The sequence below is a fragment of a genome, unplaced genomic scaffold, assembly GCF_019419815.1.
Source record: "Pyrus x bretschneideri cultivar Hongxiangsu unplaced genomic scaffold, Pyrus_bretschneideri_v1 Contig15, whole genome shotgun sequence".
In the NCBI taxonomy this organism is placed as follows: Eukaryota; Viridiplantae; Streptophyta; class Magnoliopsida; order Rosales; family Rosaceae; genus Pyrus; species Pyrus x bretschneideri.
In genome coordinates, this window is record NW_025999446.1 from 2,204,104 (window position 1) to 2,224,562 (window position 20,459).

Below are 20,459 nucleotides of genomic sequence, written 5' to 3' on the forward strand. Positions count from 1 at the left end.
CCTTTATAAATTTTCTTTAATCTTGAAGATCCGTAGATCGTATATATTCATTATATATCGTACAATCAGTTTTTATCAGATACTTTTTGTTTTTAATTTTAAATAAAAAAATTTTAAATAATTTATAACTGCACAATGTACGATGAACGAATACAATTCATAAATTTCTAGAATTCTCACAAAAAAATCTGGATTCATAAGAAAAACCGCACAAAATCATATGGGTGAATACAATTCATACAAGAAATTAGGAATTACAGAATATGACAAACATTGAATAGTATAAGAACTGCAAGAGTGGACAGTCAGGAGAGAAAAGGGGAAAATTTACACATTGGAATATATGCCAATATTGAATAGTATAACTTTGGAATCATGGATGAAGGACAAAAGAGGGAATATGCCAAAATTGAATAGTATCAACATTTTATAGTACTGACGAGGTTTCTTAAAAGAAATAAGAATGACCTAATTGGATAAATGATCATCGTGGTTATAAAATATTCGAAAGATAGCATCTGTGGTAAATGATCCGTTACTTCAAAGATCTACAATATGTTTCTAAAACAACGTCCTAAGGTTTCATTACAATCCAACAGTCGGATCTCCATCAATTGCTAAAACCAAGTGACGGTCAACATTTTATTTTATGAACTTACAAATTCAATTTGGGAAGATCCATAAATTGGATTCTCGATCCGTAGTGACGGTCAAAAGTTTCTATGGTTCTCAAATATTACGTACTATAACATATTAAAGTTTGGTGACAATCCAACGATCAGATTGTCGATTCATATAATGACCTTTTAACGTATTGTAGAGAATTTAGGTTCCAACGACCAATCTACGTCATACGATTCTCAGGATTGAACTCCAAGCATCTTATTTATCCTAAATATAGCATCGACGGTCCTCTAGCCACGCGCCACCATGCGCCGCCGTGAGTGGCGGTCGGCCACCCCGACTTGCCGGAAAATTCAACTATTTCTACAAATTCTCAAAAATTATAAAAATGAAGATCTCAATGAGAGGAACAATTTTCATACTTGCCATGAAGTCCAAAAGTGGACGGAATATGGTCAATTTTGCTCACAAAGCCGACAGGTGCCTAAAGCTTCCCAATGTCGATTCGTCGTTTACGGTGGTCCAACGGGGTCAAGGTTGGTTGGGTTTTGCTTCGAGGACGATGAGCTACAAAGCCCAAGTGGTGGCATCGGCCATCGCTTTGCCGTTTTGCCGGAAAAATCAAAAAGGGTAGCCAGAGCGCCGTGAGAACTGTCAACTTGCGTGGCCTCAAACCGTGACATACAGAGGTTAATCAAGGTGGTTCTCGGATGGATTTTGTAGAGGGGAATGAGAGCTTCAAGATGGCAGTGGTGGCATCGAGAAATTGCACCAGAGTTGGTCGGAATCGGCCTTGGAAGTTAGGTGGTCGCAGTTGTGGTGTGCCCGGGAAGGCTGGGAGTTTTCTTCCCTTTATTTTTGTTTTTTTCTTCTGATTTCTGATTGGGCTGCTGCCCTTTTTCTACCTTTTATCTAATTGGTCCTCCTTAACCAATTAACTAACTTTAAATAATCAACTTCAAACGTTCGTAACTATACCGTTATAATCCGGACTCGCAAACGACTTTCGTCTATGTGTTCGTACCAACGAGTACTACTGAAATACGCTAAAAGAATAAGTCATACGTTTCTCTAAATGATGGTTAATGGAAGTCAAAGTTCTTGCCTCAAGGGCATTTTCGTCAATTGCTTTGATTAAAATAAATAAATACGTAAAATTAGGGATGGGGTTGTCACAAAATCTCAATCCATGGATAAACACTTGACTCTTAATCAACGTTAAAAGCAATTTTCCTATGCTTATCACACTCTCAATTGAGGCTTCTTCAAATTTTAGTTCGTTGTCCAAGTGTTCAAACTTGAAATGAGATATTTGGTTCGTTTATTGATAGATAAAAGAATTGCGAATTGACGCTTGATTATCGTATTAGTTAGTCATTAGTCATTACTAAATTAATGATCAAGAATTATCAACATAGCATTGCAGTTTTTATTTTATTATAATCAAATTAGTTACTTTTTTTGTTCGCATCAAAGCTTTAATTCCAGCAGTACTTTGCAGACCCATCGCAGTCCATCTGTTATTCCCATGAAAGCTTCTCTTACTAATTTTTCCAGAAAATCAATAAGAAAACCAACAGGATCCTTTTTTCCAAAAAAAAAAAAAAAAAAAAAAAAAAAAACAACAGGATCCTTTATAAATTTTCTTTATGAGGATCTTGAAGATCCGTAGATCGTATTTGTTCATTATATATCGTACAATTAGTTTTTATCAGATGTTGTTTGTTTTTAATTTTAAATAAAATAATTTAAAATAATTTATAACTGCACAATGTACGATGATCGAACACAATTCATGAATTTCTAGAATTCTCACAAAAAATTCTGGATTCATAAGAAAAACCGCACAAAATCATATGGGTGAATACAATTCTTGCAAGAAATTAGGAATTACAGAATATGACAAACATTGAATAGTATAAGAACCGCAAGAGTGGACGGTCAGAAGAGAAAAGGCGAAAATTTACACATTGGAATATATGCCAATATTGAATAGTATAACTTTGGAATCATGGATGAAGGACAAAATAGGGAATATGCCAAAATTGAATAGTATCAACATTCTATAGTACTGACGAGGTTTCTTAAAAGAAATAAGAATGGTCTAATTGAATAAATGGTTCTTGTGATTATAAAATATTTGAAAGATAGTCCTTGTGGTAAAAAAATTTGAATTTAAACTCTTGTGATCAAAGTTTCATAGGATTTATACTGAAATTAAAACTTCTGTCATTTCTCATTTAATAGCTTACAAGTAGATCTCACGGATAAAACTAAGATGGTCATTTCATCCCTTCCATTGATCTCCTTTCAGAACGATGAAACGGTCATTCCATTTCATCCTTTCCAAACTCGCCATGAAAACAGTTCCATAGACGACGACGGCGAATCGATGTTGCCGGAGGAGATGAGGGGAGGTATAATCGGAGTGTTATTGAAGTATCTAAGTGAGCACGGCACTCGCCTTGTTCGCAAAGGAAAAAGGCTAGGTCAAATCGCCAGGAACAAATTCTGGTTCTGGGCTTTTCTCTTTGCAGCCTTTTTTTATTTTTTTTATTTACTTGCTGCTCGTCGGCTTCAAAGCGCATCCTCCTGGTATGTGCAAATTTATAGCAAAAACTTAACTTTTGTTAATTTGATTACTTAAATTTTAAATTTAATCATCTTGGTATTAATACGATATTAATTACGAATGTGGGTTTTGACCAATGCATCTAAACTAGAAGGTAGTGGTAGTGGTATTAGTATTTCGGTTCACCCAGAAATTTTGCCGTCTGGTGCTAGAAAACCACCCAGAAGCAAGCATCGTGCCAAGTGTAAGTGTTGATATATATTGACCCCTTGAATTTTTGTTGTACTTTTTTTAAAGGCATGAAATGGAATGACCATGTCATCGTTTCATTGTTCTGAAAGGAGATCAACAATGGAAGGGATGAAATGGAAATGATGAAATGATCATCTTAGTCTTACCCGTGAGACCCACATGCAAGCTACTAACGGAGGAATGACAGAAGTTCTAATTTCGGGCATAAATCCTAACAAACTTACAAGGGTTTAAATCCGATTTTTTTTACCACAGGACCTATCTTCCGAATACCTTATGAACACGGAACCATTTATCCAATTAGGCCAAAAAGAATTGCAGCCCAAGAGATGAGGACTGAACCATGAGGGTGGAGCGAGAAGACTCGGATCGATGTGATACCAAGAAAGGGGTACGCCGTGGATAAGTTTGTGAAGCATAATATAGTTGATCTTAACATTCCTTATTGATCCACAGCTAATTAATAAAAAGGGATCTTTTGATATAAGCACCTCAATTTTGAATTTTCTAAATCAAACATTCAAGCATTTTAGTGATTTGATTAAACTTTTTTTTTTTTTGTCATAATTGGTGCTATATGCACATTATATTGTATCAAATTTCTTATAATATAGCCTTTTGATTACACTCTCCTCCGTTAGAGATAATTGTAAAAAAACAAAAGTTGGTTAGATTCAATTTATTTTCACAATAATGCTACAATTTAGCAATAATTATCTACGATTTAAGATATTTTCTTTCCAAAATAGTTTAAAATATTTTTAAATCCCCCAAAATCAAACGTACCAAAATAAGTTTTTGTTTTAGTACGTTAAGAGAAAATAGGATTGAGAATAATATAAATGTACCAATACACAATGTGTACAAAATAAAACGTACCAAAATAAAAATAATGTATCAATATTAATTATATGTCTCAAATCAAACGTACCAAAATTGCAAATAAACATACCAATTAATGATTTTTGTAAATTCAAATGTACCCGCAGATAATATATACATAATGTATTGTACCTAATAATAATTCGTCAACAACTATACTTAAAAAAACAGCAAAAAAAAAAATATAATTTCACAAAAAAATTGAAAAAATTACACGGAGTTTTTATGTTGATCACCAACTATTTGAAAAAGAAAAAAAACCATTTGGAAAAAGAAATAATATTAAATGTTTCCATAATAAAATAAATAAATAAATAAAAACTGTGATCGAAAAAAACATAGTTGGAAGAATATAAAATATAGTTTAATTACTAATATCTCCATTAAATAAGGAAAAGTGCATCATGCAGATAAAAAGATAAATTCAAAAATTATTTTAATTTTAAAAAATAGAGGCGACTATTGGTCAAAGCACTTTAATCAAATTTTAAAAAGGCATAGATGTTTAATCTAAATGATATAGAAAAACTATAGAAGATTCTAATTTGACCTAATAAAAAAATAAGTTCAAACCAGAAATATATGCCTAATCAGTAATTTTAAGTAATTTATGGCTAAATACCCTTAAATTTTAGTCAGTTAATTTTTGGTGCTCATTTAAGAGTAATCCTGGTGTTACATAAAATTTTGATTTTGATCATTCATTTATGAGTTGAGTCTGCATTGCCGTTTGGTACTTATGTCTAGTGATATTCTTTTTTATTTATAAGTAAGAGGTCTTAAGTTTGATTATCGCCAAATGCGTATTTGAACAACATTATTGTTAGTTTATTGTAAGACTAAGCTCACCTCCTTAATGTATATAAATATCATTCGTTAAAAAAAAAAAAAAAAGTGCATCACGAAACAATGAATGTAGTTTGAGAAGGGGAAAAAAAGGAACTCCATGTGATACAATCATTAAGAGCAGTTTTTTTTCCATTCACCGCAAAATTACATTTACTCCAAATTAATTAAACAAGGTAATTAAAGAAATTAAATGATAGACATAAGTACTCCATGGAATATTAGGCAAAAAAAGCACAATACTTGTTCACTGGCACGATCATCTCCCATCACTAACTGGTAATACAACGTGGTTCCTCATATTATGAAACCCCGAACTTGATTCGCCACCTCCTTCATTACTAATGGTTTCCATTGATATTTCTCCAAGCAAGCATTCAGTTTCTTCTAAATTGGAATTATCATTAACCCATGGATGCATGACCATCCTTCTCAAGCCCTCCAGTTCCATTGCAACTTCCATCATTGTTGGTCTTTCTTCACCTTTTACTCTCAAGCAACTCTTTGCAAGGTTAGAAACTTCCTTAAGCTGCTCAACGTTTGCCTCAGTCACAATACAATCATCAAGAACTTGCAGCAAGCGGTCGTCTTTCAGTGCTGAAAGAAAATACTTTGCCAAATTTCTCTCTTCCTCCGGCTTGTCAAACGAAAGTGCCTTCTTTCTTGTTAGTAGCTCGACGAGGACAACTCCGAAACTATAGACATCGCTTTTCTCAGTCAACTGGCTTGTCTGCAAGTATTCCGGGTCTAAATACCCGAGAGTTCCTTGCACCATTGTAGATAACTGAGCTTCGTCCAATGGAACCAATCTTGAGGCTCCAAAGTCAGACACCTTGGCTGTGAGATTCTCATCTAAGAGTATATTTGTAGACTTGATATCTCTGTGAATTATAGGAACAGAAGCTGCAGAGTGCAAGTATGACAGCACGCCAGCAGTTTCTGTAGCTATCCGTAGACGAATTTCCCAAGGCGCGTTGAATTTGGATGATTTGGTTGTGTTATGGATGTATTCAAACAGGGTTCCATGGGCGACAAATTCATAAACTAGTAGGGGGACTTCGGTTTCCAAACAACAACCTAAAAGCTTGACCACATTCCTGTGGTTGATTTGGGACAGTACGACCACTTCATTTATGAATTGCTCTGTCTGGCTTTGATCTACCATTTTGGCCTTCTTGATTGCAACTACTCGGCCGTCTGCTAAAATTCCTTTGTAGACTGTACCGAACCCTCCCTTGCCAATGATTCTAGTCTCATGATAATTTTTGGTGGCCTTCTCAAGTTCTCCTGTTGTGAAGATTTTTGCCGTTTCATGAGAGGATCCTTGCCGTTCTGAAAGTTGCTGATGTAGCATGATCCCTCCATTTCGCTTGAAGAATTTCTCCTTTAGCTTCATGAGCTTCCATCTTTTGTATCCCAAATACAACCAAGAGCTGCCCATGAATAGGGACACGAGGCCTACGCCGATTCCTACATATCCAACAAATTAATTGTAAACCCTGGTACGTAGTTATAACCAAATGAAATGAGTATGTATTGCTATCTGGACCATATGTGCCGACCATCTTTTTCATCACATCTCTAACGAAGTTTGGATTCTTTAAAAACATGTAGAAAAGCATTGAATCACTTGTTAATCACTTGTTACCATATATGTACATGCTTACCAACGACAATTTGGATAACAAAGGTCCGATCAGGGGTGCAACCTTCTCCGTCTTTTCTACCATCACCATGGTACCCCTTGTGGCAAGAACAAGTATAGTTTCCCTCTGTATTTATACATTTTTGCTTGCATGTATTGAGCTCTGGAACCTCACATTCATCAATGTCTGCAAAACAACATAACCCATGCTCAGAAATTAAGCATATTATTTTAATTAGTAGTACTAATAAAGTGAAATAGAAATACCATAGCAGTCATTTAGGTATGGATTCCCTTGGTAACCTTCGTTGCACTTGCAGCGATACCCGGATCCATTCTCGACATCAAGACACGTTGCGTTGCCCTGACATGTGTAATTCGGCACTTGTTTCTTCTCAACAACGTTAGCGCAGGTCTCATTTCCAACCGACCAATCGAGTACCACCGGAAGTTGTGTATTTATCAAATAATCCGACCACAACATATTGGAGAAGAAGTTGAACTTGCCCCCTTGGACAACGAAGGAAAAACTGCAAGGATTAAAGGAGTACACATTCGAATGATTTTTAAAACTCGTTGCACTCACCTCGAAAGAAGTCATTCCTTGAGCAATTGGTGTTTCACAACAGCCGATACCAGTGCAGGAACCATTGGCAACGTAGTCAATGCTGCCACACACCGTAGTGCACCCACCAGTGTATCCGTAGTTTCCATTTTTGTCTCCCGTAATGTACCCATGGGTGTCACAACCAACTGCGACAAACACGTTGTCGGTGTTTGATATGAAGAAACTGGAAAGAGTGAGAAAATTGGTAAAGCCGTCAATCGGCTTGCCTGATTTATAGTAACATTGTACGGCTGGGTATAGGGTAATGTAAAGCTTCCCATCCACGGATATGTTTGTGACAATAATATTACTCTTTCTAAGAAATGGTTTTGGGGGGTCATAATGTCTGCTATTACAAGTAATGAGGAAATCCTCATTTAATTAACAGCCCTTTTTTGTACCAAATGGATATGGGATGCTAACATTCCCACATTTGTCTTGACAACCCAGCTTGACCTCTACTTCACCGGGAGGAGGAGGAGAAGGAAGAGGTGGAGAGGTTAATTGTGTTTGGGCTGAAGTGGTTTGATTGGAGCATATTTAGGCGACTTAACTAGCTTATTCTTGTGCATTTATGCTATTATTTCTTAGTTAATGTCGCATTACAACTCAATTTCGTGTGTTTGTAGGTCCTATGGGGTAAAGTATCAAGAAAGGGCATTTTGGTGCATTTTGGAGCAATTTTGGACACTATGTGGGTAGCTTACATATGGGCCAACATGGATGGACGAATTTGGACTCCAAGAGGCTAGAAATGTGATAAGAAGAGGAAAGAACTAAGCTTGGAACAAAGTGGATAAGGTAGGAGCTCAAAAGAGGAAACATTATCCAAAATCTTATCTAACTTTATCCAACACTATCCAAAACATTATCCAAACCTTATCTCATCTTATCCTATCCAAACCTTATCATGTCTTAATCCTAATTGCATGGGGACCTAAATGGATAATTCTAGAACCTATTTCTAGAAGCATCCTATTCTAGAAGGCCCAAATCTGCCACAAAACCTATTCTTTCTAGAAGCCCTAGAGAAGTGGCGCCCCAAACCTTTCTAGAAGGCTTTGCCTTGCCTTGCATGCCAAGCAACCCTCTCCCCTAAATCTGCCGCACCTCCCTAGGCCCAATTCCTTTGGGATTCTGATTTCCAAGGCCTAATCCTTGTGGATTTGGGTATACAAATCCTTCTATAAAACTATGTGGGCCAAAACCTCCTCCTAAGTGGATTTGATTCACCTATAGCCGAATTCTAGGGCCCTAGTCCACTAAATCTGTTAAGCCTAACCCTAATCTACTTAACCCTAGGACTATATAAGCATAATTTCAGCCAAAAATTCGTACACACCCTATGCTATACAGAAAACCCTTGTGCCGCACCTCCATTCTCCATTCTTGACATCCATACACCTCCCTACACATCCATACACATCTGCCACACCTTCCCCACCATAATCAACCATAATCAACCATCCTCCATCCCTCTAAACAAGGAAACACCATCCAAAACCCCCAATTCCATCACACACACTTTGTGCCGCAGCAAGAAGGAGGAAGAGGAGCCAATATGTGCATCGAATCCATCTTGGAATTGCTGAGCGTTTAGGTGTAATCTTTCTTATGATTTCAATGTTTAAATTCAATACTTTTTGTTGTGCAAGCATGAGGAACTAATCCCCTTTTGGCTAGGGGGAATTTCGAAACCATGGTTATATTTGCATGATGATTTGATTACTTTCAGTTGTGATTTCATGAATGATGAATTCAATTTACTTATCTGTTTTAATTAAAACTTGCTTATGTATATGAATTGAGAGTGCACGCTTAATTTGCATGCATAAACATGATGCTAGGGTATGAGGGAACTTCACCTAATCGTTGGGAACTTATATTCATGAGTAGTTAAGATTGTTGGTCACAATTATGATAAGTGAATTCTTGGCATAAGTATCATGCGCTTTCATAGTTACGAATGCCTCGTCAACACCTATGATTTCCATAGAATCTAATGATCTTTGATTGTCTTTCTTTTATGCGCTTTCATATAGAAAACTTTTAAGGAATAATTTGATTGCAATGCGCTAATTCCATTCAATTCAATGGCCTAAGGGAAATCTGAGAATTAATTTAAGCGTACCTAATTAACTTGGGATGTTGAGGTTCATAAATTCATTGATTAAGCAACTGGAAATTGTATTATGTGCAACTATGCCATGTGTGGAGAAAAACCTCCTAGCCATCTCACCATCCATTTAATTCCACCAATTTCGTCCAAATCTGTCTAGTTTACATATTTGTTTTGTTTGTTTGATTTTCGTCAAAAACCAAATCCCCAATTGTCTTAGAGTGTCTAATTGGTCCAAATATGTTTTATATTGTGTTTTTTGAGAGTTTTGAGTCAAGTTAGAACCAATTTTCGTCCAAGTTTGTGTTTAGGCTCAAAACTGCCCAGTTTGTGTTTTTAGGCAGTTTTGAGTGTTTTTAGGCTATTTTTGAGTCTTGTGAACTTATTTTGAGTCTTTTTAAGTGAGTTCAAGTGTTTTAAAGGTTAGTTTTATTTATTTGAGTCAGTTTAGAGTGTTTAGCAATCCCTCCTAATCCCCGGTGTAAGAACGATCCCTACTTATTCATATGCTACAATTGTCAAAAGAGGGTTAATTTATGTGTTAAGTTAATTTTCACATCATGGCTGCTGCTAATAGTACCTCTATTACTATTATGAGGATGATAGGTTGCAGAAGCACTTTTTGTTTGCTCATGGTCATGGCTTCTAAGTTTTTGTTGAAAAAATGAGATGTTTTGGTCCTTTTATTGGTAGAGAGGAGGAAGACTTGGAGAGGAAGAATTGGAGGGACTTGGAGCGGAGACTTGTGAATTGATTGAGCAAACCTTGGAGAGGATACCTGCATTAACTTAGATATGACGTGTTATTAATTCTTTCGTGGACGTGGTTCATTTTCATAATCGGACAAAATAAATATCATCGAACAATGTAAGTCTGACAAGAAAACATTACCTAGTACTTATGCTACACTAACTATATCTATGTATACGCTAACCATTACAACTCGGGACTGTAATTATCATGTCCTCGCTCTCTATGGAACTTGGGACTTACGTATCTTCCAGATGGATCTGTAACTATACATGTTAATGAAACAAAACAAAACATAGTTCCACAAGTCATTACTGGGAATTAAGGTGGTTGAAAGTGTCCACCATGACTTTAACTTATGCCTCGGGGCAGTGACTATTCAAAACTAGGTTTATGAGTCTTAGAGGACCTACTGATACAAGTTTCTTTCTGTTTGTCCAGGTCAAAATATAAGAACATTCATTAAAATCACTATCCATGCTTAAAGACATGACTCGTTGACTCTGTTTAGTCAGCTATACCTGCCAAAGCTGTTACTAATGTTAGGGTTTCGTTTGGTGTATCAGATTGGAATACTCACTAGACTGGAAGTATGTTTAATGAAGAGCTGAATGTACACATTAAACTGTCTATGTGTTGAAGGTAAAAGATGAATTAGTCACAAAGTTTGAATAAGAGATTGGAGCAGGTGGCCATTTACCACAGTGGTGATGAAATTGGGATTCCACCATAAAATCAATTGGCAATATGGGGAGTAACTCAAGACCATATAAGCCCATAGCTAAGTCAATCCCCCACCGATGTGGGACAAATTGTCCACACATCATCAACTTTCAACACGCCCTGCACTTATGGCCGATTTTCAAGCCTACATGTGGACAACAACTAGGTGACGCAAGCACGTGTGACCCTTTTGGGCTTTCACACGAGGGACAACTCGTTCTGATACCATGATGAAATTGGGGTTCCACCATAAAAACCAATTGACAATATGAGGAGTAGTCTAAGATAATATAAGCCCATAGCTAAGTCACTCCCTCATCGATGTGGTACAAATTGTCCACACATCATCAACTCTCAACAAGTGCTGGAAAGGTGTTGAGCCCTTACATAATGGCGTGAGTTCAAACCCCGTCGGTGGCTAATCTAACAAAATCTATCGTTTGATAAAATAAATTAAAAAAAAAAAAAAAAAAGAGATTGGAAATCAATTATGCTAATTGATATTTACTGGCTGATCAACCAAAGTAATTAATTTTCTGTTGAGCCAATGTAAATTGTGATGGGTTTTATCATCGTGTTTCATTCGTTTTGAAGAATTCAAACTGTCACCTTTATTAAGTCTTTAGTCTAGTAGTTGTTTTCACTTGATTGAAGGATCTCTATGTTTGAACCTAGCTAATTGGACTTAACTAATTACTTGCCTCTTCGCACGCGCTCATGTGCATGCGAGAGGTATTTTTGCATCAAGGACATTGCACACTTCAAAAATGTGTTGCTTTATATATTCTTATATTTCTTAAGTGATTATTTTATAAATTGTGCATATGTGCATATCATAACAATTTCTTATTATTTTCTTTTTTCAATCATCTCCTTAAAGATATTTTTTATCTCTACAGTTGAGTTACAACGATTATTATGACCTTGAATTAAGGTGGTTGAAAGTGTCCACCATGACTTTAACTTATGCCTCGGGGCAGTGACTATTCAAAACTAGGTTTATGAGTCTTAGAGGACCTACTGATACAAGTTTCTTTCCGTTTGTCCAGGTCAAAATATAAGAACATTCATTAAAATCACTATCCATGCTTAAAGACATGACTCGTTGACTCTGTTTAGTCAGCTATACCTGCCAAAGCTGTTGCAATCGTTACTAATGTTAGGGTTTCGTTTGGTGTATCAGATTGGAATACTCACTAGACTGGAAGTATGTTTAATGAAGAGCTGAATGTACACATTAAACTGTCTATGTGTTGAAGGTAAAAGATGAAGTAGTCACAAAGTTTGAATAAGAGATTGGAGCAAGTGGCCACTTACCACAGTGGTGATGAAATTGGGATTCCATCATAAAACCAATTGGCAATATGGAAAGTAACCTAAGACCATATAAGCCCATACAAAGTCAATCCCCCACCGATGTGGGACAAATTGTCCACACATCATCAACTTTCAACACGTCCATGCACGTATGGCCGATTTTCAAGCCTACATGTGGACAACAACTAGGTGAGGCGAGCACGTGTGGCCCTTTTGGGCTTTCACACGAGGGACAACAACTAGGTGACGCGAGCACGTGTGGCCCTTTTGGGCTTTCACACGAGGGACAACTCGCTCTTATACCATGATGAAATTGGGGTTCCACCATGAAAACCAATTGGCTAGGAGTAGTCTAAGATAATATAAGCCCATAGCTAAGTCACTCCCTCACCAATGTGGGACAAATTGTCCACACATCATCAACTCTCAACAAGTGTTGGAAAGGTGTTGAGCATTTGCATGATGGCGTGGGTTCAAACCCCATCGATGGCTAATCTAACAAAATCTATCGTTTGATAAAATAAATTAAAAAAAAAAAGGAAAAAAAAAACAGATTGGAAATCAATTATGCTAGTTGATATGTACTGGCTGATCAACCAAAGTAATTAATTTTCTGTTGAGCCAATGTAAATTGTGATGGGTTTTATCATCGTGTTTCATTCGTTTTGAAGAATTCAAACTGTCACCTTTATTAAGTCTTTAGTCTAGCAGTTGTTTTCACTTGATTGAAGGATCTCTATGTTTGAACCTAGCTAATTGGACTTAACTAATTACTAGCCTCTTCGCACGTGCTCATGCGCATGCGAGAGGTATTTTTACATCACGGACATTGCACACCTCAAAAATGTGTTGCTTTATATATTCTTATATTTTTTAAGTGATTATTTTATAAATTGTGCGTATGCGCACATCATAACAGTTTCTTATTATTTTCTTTTTCCAATCATCTCCTTAAGATATTTTTTATCTCTACAGTTGAGTTACAACGATTATTGTGACCTTGATTTATAATTAACGCACATGTGTGAGGTTTTTTTCAAAGCGTCCCTTAAGATGTATTGTGTTAGTTGTTTTCTTTCTTATACAGATTTTTACTTTTTGAAAATATAAAATATGAAATTTATTAAACTACTGTATTATGATTCAATTCAACAACAATTGCACATTTACAAAATAAGGGCACACCTCTTATTAAATTAAAGAGATACAAACAACTTTTGAATTAATTTGACATCTCCTTCCACATTGCTTTGCAATTTTTATCCTATAGATCCCACCTACTATCAAATAAATTTCTGCATAAAAAAAGGTCTTGAGAAGTCTTGCATTGTTGTCCAAAAGAAACCAACTGAATCAATTTTAGAGATACTTGCGAGCTTTCAGCCAAAAACATGACGATATTATAGGGAACCGGAATTACCTACAGCTATCATGTTGAGGAAAGCTTTAAATTGAATGTCGATGCCTCTTGGTCATTTTGTCATCTTGACACTATATGGAAAGCTTACAACATAATATAATTGACAAAGTTGCAGACCAATCATGAACTCAAATGGTTGCCGAAGCTTTTTCTTAATTTTCAAACGTTTTGGTCTGTCAAATTCACAATTTACGATATACGTACTTCTGCAACAACATAATGCATTACAATTAGAAAATACAATACCCAATATATGTGAGATCAAATTCATTTGAAGTCATGAAAAAGGAAAACAATTAAAACCTCAACTATGCTTTTTTAATCATCAACATGAATTTATTTCGTCCATCCATACGTTCGTGCCATTTACTTCCCCTCCATTTTCCACACAGCCATGCTTTTGACTGCAAGAGTACATTTCCCCAAAACTTGTTAGAAAAAAAATGACGCAGGTCATCAATAGGTCAAATTTGAAGTTTTAATGAAAAAAAATAAACTTCTACTGATATATTGATAAGTAGAATCAAACAGCACACACATTTATCCCTTCATACCTGATGACATTTAGTGCAATCGCCAATTGCATAGAGAGTTTAATTAAATTCCTAATTTCTTTTGGTATATATAAAGACTTACAATGTCCAAGTTCTCGTTATACTTGACCATATCTGATCTTCGTCCCACTTATCGCCTTTCCGGAGTCTTAATAGTATGCACACCATGGTCACCTCGGACCTTGTTTGACGGCCGTGTCGAAGAAGTTGTCGTATCTTATCGCCAAGGGCTAGGAGTAAACATATTTTTGGTTAGACAGAAATCAAACTTCATACCAACTGCATAAGAACGCAAGCATTATCCCTACTGTGTGTTTTAAAAAATAAAAATAAAAAATTGTGAAAACTTAAAAAAAAAAGAAAAAAAAAACAAATTGGTTATAAAACAACCCCTAAACTGCCAAAAAACTCAAATTACCCGAAAACATAAATGAGATGCTCTACAAAATCATAATTTCATCATTCTTTCTTCAACTCAAGCAATTGGAACCACCTAGCCTAGCCCATACTACAGTTCCACATGTGAATCATGAGCTCCAGAACCAGAAAATCCTCCCTCTCTAATGTTGAACATTTCAGTCCCAAACCGAAATGGAATTAACGCTCCATCTTTTCCCCTAGAAGGCAAAACCACCAAAAGAACTTGAATTATTTACATATTACTATGGTTTATTTATTACTTATTTAGCAATTGATGAATATTGAATTCATTTTTTTAGTATTCTTAGTGCTATTTGTTATGTAAGGATAAGATGAAAAAAAAAATAAAGGATGAAGTTATGGAGAAATTGATTCAAGAAGCACAGATGGTACTCCACCAAATTCTCTACAAGTTCCATTGGATGATGAGTTTGGCATCATGGCTGAGAACCTTGGGAGGAAGGGAAAATCTGTTAATGGTGTATGTATTTTTCCTCGTATGAATACATCTAGTTATGTTTCTTCAATGCCTTCAAGTTCTGAGTTAACAGAGATGAAAGATCAAATAAAGCTTTTGTCAATTTGGAAAAGGAGAATAAAGAGCTGAAAAATAAGAATGATATTCTCATATTACAAGTGAAAGCTCTTTTAGCAAAGAAGGGGCAAGGCATCAACAACTCTATAGGTACTGATGATGATCTTTCAGATGTCGAGGGTGCATATGCTAAAATGGAAGACCTTGGTACAGATGAAGACTGATTTATATTACAAAGTCTTTTACTGTTATCTAGTTTTAGTCATGCACATGGTAGAACTTTTTGGTTAGCTCCTCAATGTCTTAGATTTCTCTTTTGTTAGCATCTCTACATGTATAGATGAGTTGGTGCCCTTCATGATAAACTACCATTGAGTTGAGATGGGACGCCAAGATTTAGATTTTTTTGGGATGTTTATGTGAGTATATGAAACGTACAAGTACTTGATGTATGTGCCCAAGTAGTTTATTAATGAAAATGCAATTAACCGAAGCATTACCTTATATTTGACATGAATTGTAATTCCATTTTATAAACAGGGAATTGTAATTTCAGATTATAAACAGGGAATATGTATTGGTCTGTCACATATATTTCCAAAAAAGGTATTTTATTTTGACATAAGTGACCCAGGCTACGCCACAAATGGAAGAAAATGTGACACTTTCAGCGCCACTTATCTATTTCATAAGTGACAAATTATATGTCACATAATTTATTCTTTTGTGACGCCTTCTCCGTCACAATCTCCTATTTTCATTAATTTAAACCAATATTAAGCGAAAAGGCAATGTCACATATACTAAAAATATGTGGCGCTTTTAAAATTCGTCATGTATACTTTCCATGATGCGTCATAGGTGACGCTGTAAAAGCGTCACATATTATCAAATGTGACGCATTTTTGTTTTCCATGACGAATATATGTTGTCACATAAGTCTTGTGTTCTTGTAGTGTAGGTGGAAATCAGTTAGGGTTTAAATCGATGTAAAGAAGGTCCTTGCTCACAAGAAATATATATGTTCTTTACAGAAAAGCCCTATTACCACTCACCAGTAAAAGTAAAAGGTTCTCGTGTGCGTAGAAGCTCTTCTTTGGTTTTCGTCCATGGCTTCTTTAGGTAGGCAGTTCATCCTTATACCTTTAATATGCATCATCTTGAAGTAATGGTTATCGATTAACTTCTCTCTAATTCTGATATATGTGATTAACGACTTGCTAATAAATTAGGGTTTTACTATATATGTGATCTAACACCCCAAAATTCGACCCACGAGGAAATCAAGATTATGATGAGTTCGCTGCTTAGTTGTGACTAGCTCAGTGTGACGGCACAACCCTGGTGAGGGCGGATTATCCCGTTACAATAAAGCTTAGACTGCTTTACAAATGTAGTTTTACAACTTTTCGTTTTTCATGTTTGATCAGCTCTTCTTTTTTGTGAGGCAATTGGTCAAGTAAAAATTGCGAACGATAACTCCAAAGGGTGTAACTCCCTACACCAACAGTAGCATCTTCTTCCTGCAACCATGAACGAAGCAAGGGCAATGTTATAACTCATGAATTTTTAGGAAACTTGTTAGCTTTCGTTGAGAGACCGTACTCTTTCAGAGAATGCTTTTCTTTCTGGATCGAGACAGGATTGCTCAGTACAACTTCTCGATGATTGTATGGTAAATGAGGCAAATGTTGAGCAGATGAAGGAAGTTTCTTGGCTTGCAAAGAGGTGTATTTGATGGTAAAAGGAGAAGAGATGCCAACCATGAAGGAAGTGGCAATGGAACATTGGTACTAGAGCGACTGAGAAGAGTGCAGGTAATGCATCCATGGGTTCACGATGGATCTAATCTACAAGAGCCCGAGTATTTTCTCGATGGAATATCGTTGGAAAATGGTAGCAGCTACGGAGGAGGTGAACATACGAGTTCCGGGTACGATGCCATGATGAATTACAGTATACCATTACCACCAGGAAGTGGTGGGAGATGACCGGCTACATGTGGTGAACAACCCCATTCTATTCTATGTACACATAAGGATTCAATGCTTTTCCTAGCTAGGGTTACTGCGGCTCTTCTACGAGGAACCCTATTTCTTTTCTTTTTCTTTTTGGTATGCATGAGACGATTTAATGAGACGAGAGGCCCTTCCTAACATAGTTGGTAAATTCGTCTACATACTTATAATATAATTATTGAAACTAATAAAAATGATTTCAAAATTTTAAATTTTAACTAAAAGCCTTCTAATAATTTTATTTAATGGTAAGGACAAGAGAAAAAGAAAAAACATAACAACAAATAATCACCTAAGAGCTGTTCCACCGGGGAACTGATAGGCCAGCACCCAACCAAAAAACCAGCCCGGCACCCAAGCTATCCACTCCAGCCTAGCATTTTGACCGGCACCCAACCCAAGCCAGGCAAGAGACCGGCCTAAAATCGACAGACCCACACGCCAGGCCATCTGACGTCAGCCGGGTTATCAACCTCCTGCACAATCAACACGTCGCAGAGAGATCTTGGTGCAGAGCTCCTCAAGGCTGAGGTTGAAGAAGGCCAATTTGCAGGCGGAGCAAAGGGCGGTGGGGATGGGGGTTTGGGGGCCTTTGACGCCCTCCTAGAGGTTGAGGTTTAGAGAGAGAGATCCCTTCCACTGTGTTCTTCCCATATCCCTTCATCTTGTTAATGGGTTTCTTTCTTCTGCACATTGGAGGGGAGTGGTGGGGGAGCTTCTGGGCAGAGACAGAGGAGGGGAGCGGTGGGGGAGTTTCATATCCCTTCATCTTGTTAAATTATTATTTTATAATAAAAATTAATAAAATTGACTAGGCTATTTGGTTTTAGAGGTGGAGATGGTTTGGCCTATTACTGTACACTGGAGTCTATTACTGTTTACTTGAGTGGATAAATGAGCGGTGTGTTGGCGCAAAGTCTTTAGGGGTGTGGAATTGCTCTAACAAAGCGCCTCTAAGCCCACTTGCCAACTCAAATCCATTTGCCAACCAATTCCTCTCTTCGATAGAGAAATTTTTCATTGAGACCGGAACAGGGATGGTGTATCACGTGTTTTTATATAAGTGGTAAAAAAACTTTATTTTTTAAGTTATTAATTTTTTAACACACACACCCCTCTATTTGTATAATGACACGTGGTGCACCATCCTGTGTTTCGGTCACATTAAAAATCATCTCCTTTGGGTATTGGTTATATCTGTTTTTCTGGTTTTCTGGTGTTTATAGAAAACGAAAACAAAATAGAAATCGTTTTCTCTTTTTTTTCTCCACATCATATATATATATTCATTCTTGCGAACGTACTCCCCAGGCGGGATACTTAACGCATTAGTTACAACACTCCATAGGTCGATACGCACAGCGCCTAGTATCCATTGTTTTCAGCTAGCGTCAGTCCATATAGTTGTCCATGTACCAGTAGAAGACTCAGCAGCTACAGCGGCCCCTGCTTCCTCAGGTGGAACTCCAGGTTGAGGAGTTACTCAAAATGCTACCAAAATATCAATATCTTTGGTTTCATAGTCAAGAGTATAATAAGGTATTTCAGTTTCCAAGGTAGGATCCGTAGCTCAAATTAAAGCCATGAAACAAGTTGATGGCAAATCAAAATTGGAATTGGCACAATTTGTAGAATTAGAAGACTTTGCATAATTCGTTTCTGATCTCATTAAAGCTTCTCAGAATCAATTGGCAAGATGTCAAAGAATTATGTGAGTTGCTTAAACAATCTCAATCATCCCCGCTTTTGGTGGAACCCAAACTATGTGATTGAATAAATCCTCCTCTATCCGTTGCGGGTCGAGGACTCCTTCGCCTTCTTCGAACTCCGATTCATATTATTCATAGAGAAATCTCTGACCAACGATAGAACAAGATCCATTTTGCATCATATTTAAAGGATTCCTTGGTTCGGGCCGAAGAAGCAATGTTACTCGATTATTATCAAACTGACTGCAAGATCAAGTTGGCCCTTGCAAACAGCTTGATGCACTATCTCCCTTCAACCCTTTGAGAGAAATATGGCATAAGGAAGAAAAATCCATGGACCGACCCCATTGTCTCCACCTCATAGGAACTACGAGATCACCCCAAGGACGCCTTGAGCATCCAGGGGTCGCAGACCGACTATAGAACCCTGTTCAATAAGTGGACCGCATTAGCTGTCCGCTTTAGTGAACGTGTCACAATTAATTGCTCCTAATTTTGTTTTTATTTATTTTTTGTTAAGACGAAGAAACAAATTCTAATTTCTCACCTATTTACTACGGCAACGAAAAATCAAATTATCACTATATTTATTCATTTTTCTACTCCTTCCAAGTGCAGGATAACTCCAGGGGTTGCGGGTTTTTTTCTACCAATTGGGGCCCTGCCTTTCAGGTTATACAATTCATCCTTATTGATGAATTATCCACGTCCCTGGTTGATAACTTGGGTATAAATTGATATAATAGGCTCTTAAGTTCATATTGAAAAAAAAATAAATAAATAATCACGAGTTTGATGATAATCTATAACGGCGGTTAATCCATGCGATGCTTGACAGTTTTAAGATAATTCTATTATACGCCAACCCGTGTGCAGTTTCAAAAATAGTTAGTGCATATAAACCTATATTACAGTTTCAAAAATAGTGTCTATGTTCAAATTCGAAATTAGTGTAATACTCGTATTCAATTTCAGAAATAATGTAGTACTCATGTTTAGTTTCATAATTAATTAGTGTTCAGTTTTCAGAAATAATATTAAGTTTCAAAAATAGTGTTAAATTTCAAAAATAGTGTAGTACCGTCTGATTTTAGAAGTAGTGTGTGACTGACACGCAGGTCCTGCGCATCAGCTTTTTTCTATTTTATTTTTTATTATATTAACTTTTGTCATTTTCATTAAAGTTTAAACCATTTCCATTAAATAAAGTTATAGGATGGTTTTTTTATTAAAACAAACTTAGCTCAAACTCTTTTCGTTAAAGCTCTCTATACAATATATGTACTAGCATAGCATATTTTAAAACACTTCAATTTTCCGTACACATTTCAGTCATTCATCAAATTACACATTTTTTAAAACTCTAATGTATAAGACACGTGCATGCATACTGTGACATCCCACATCACCCAGAGAAGTGATCCTTATATGTATATTCTCATCCCTATCTAGCACGAGGCCTTTTG

The 20,459-nt window shown here is 36.4% G+C and overlaps 1 pseudogene; it reads right to left on the reverse strand.

Annotated features, from left to right (window-relative positions):
- Window positions 1-5,344: 5,344 nt before the first annotated feature.
- On the reverse strand, window positions 5,345-14,479 carry LOC125475443 (annotated as a pseudogene).
- Window positions 14,480-20,459: the final 5,980 nt, after the last annotated feature.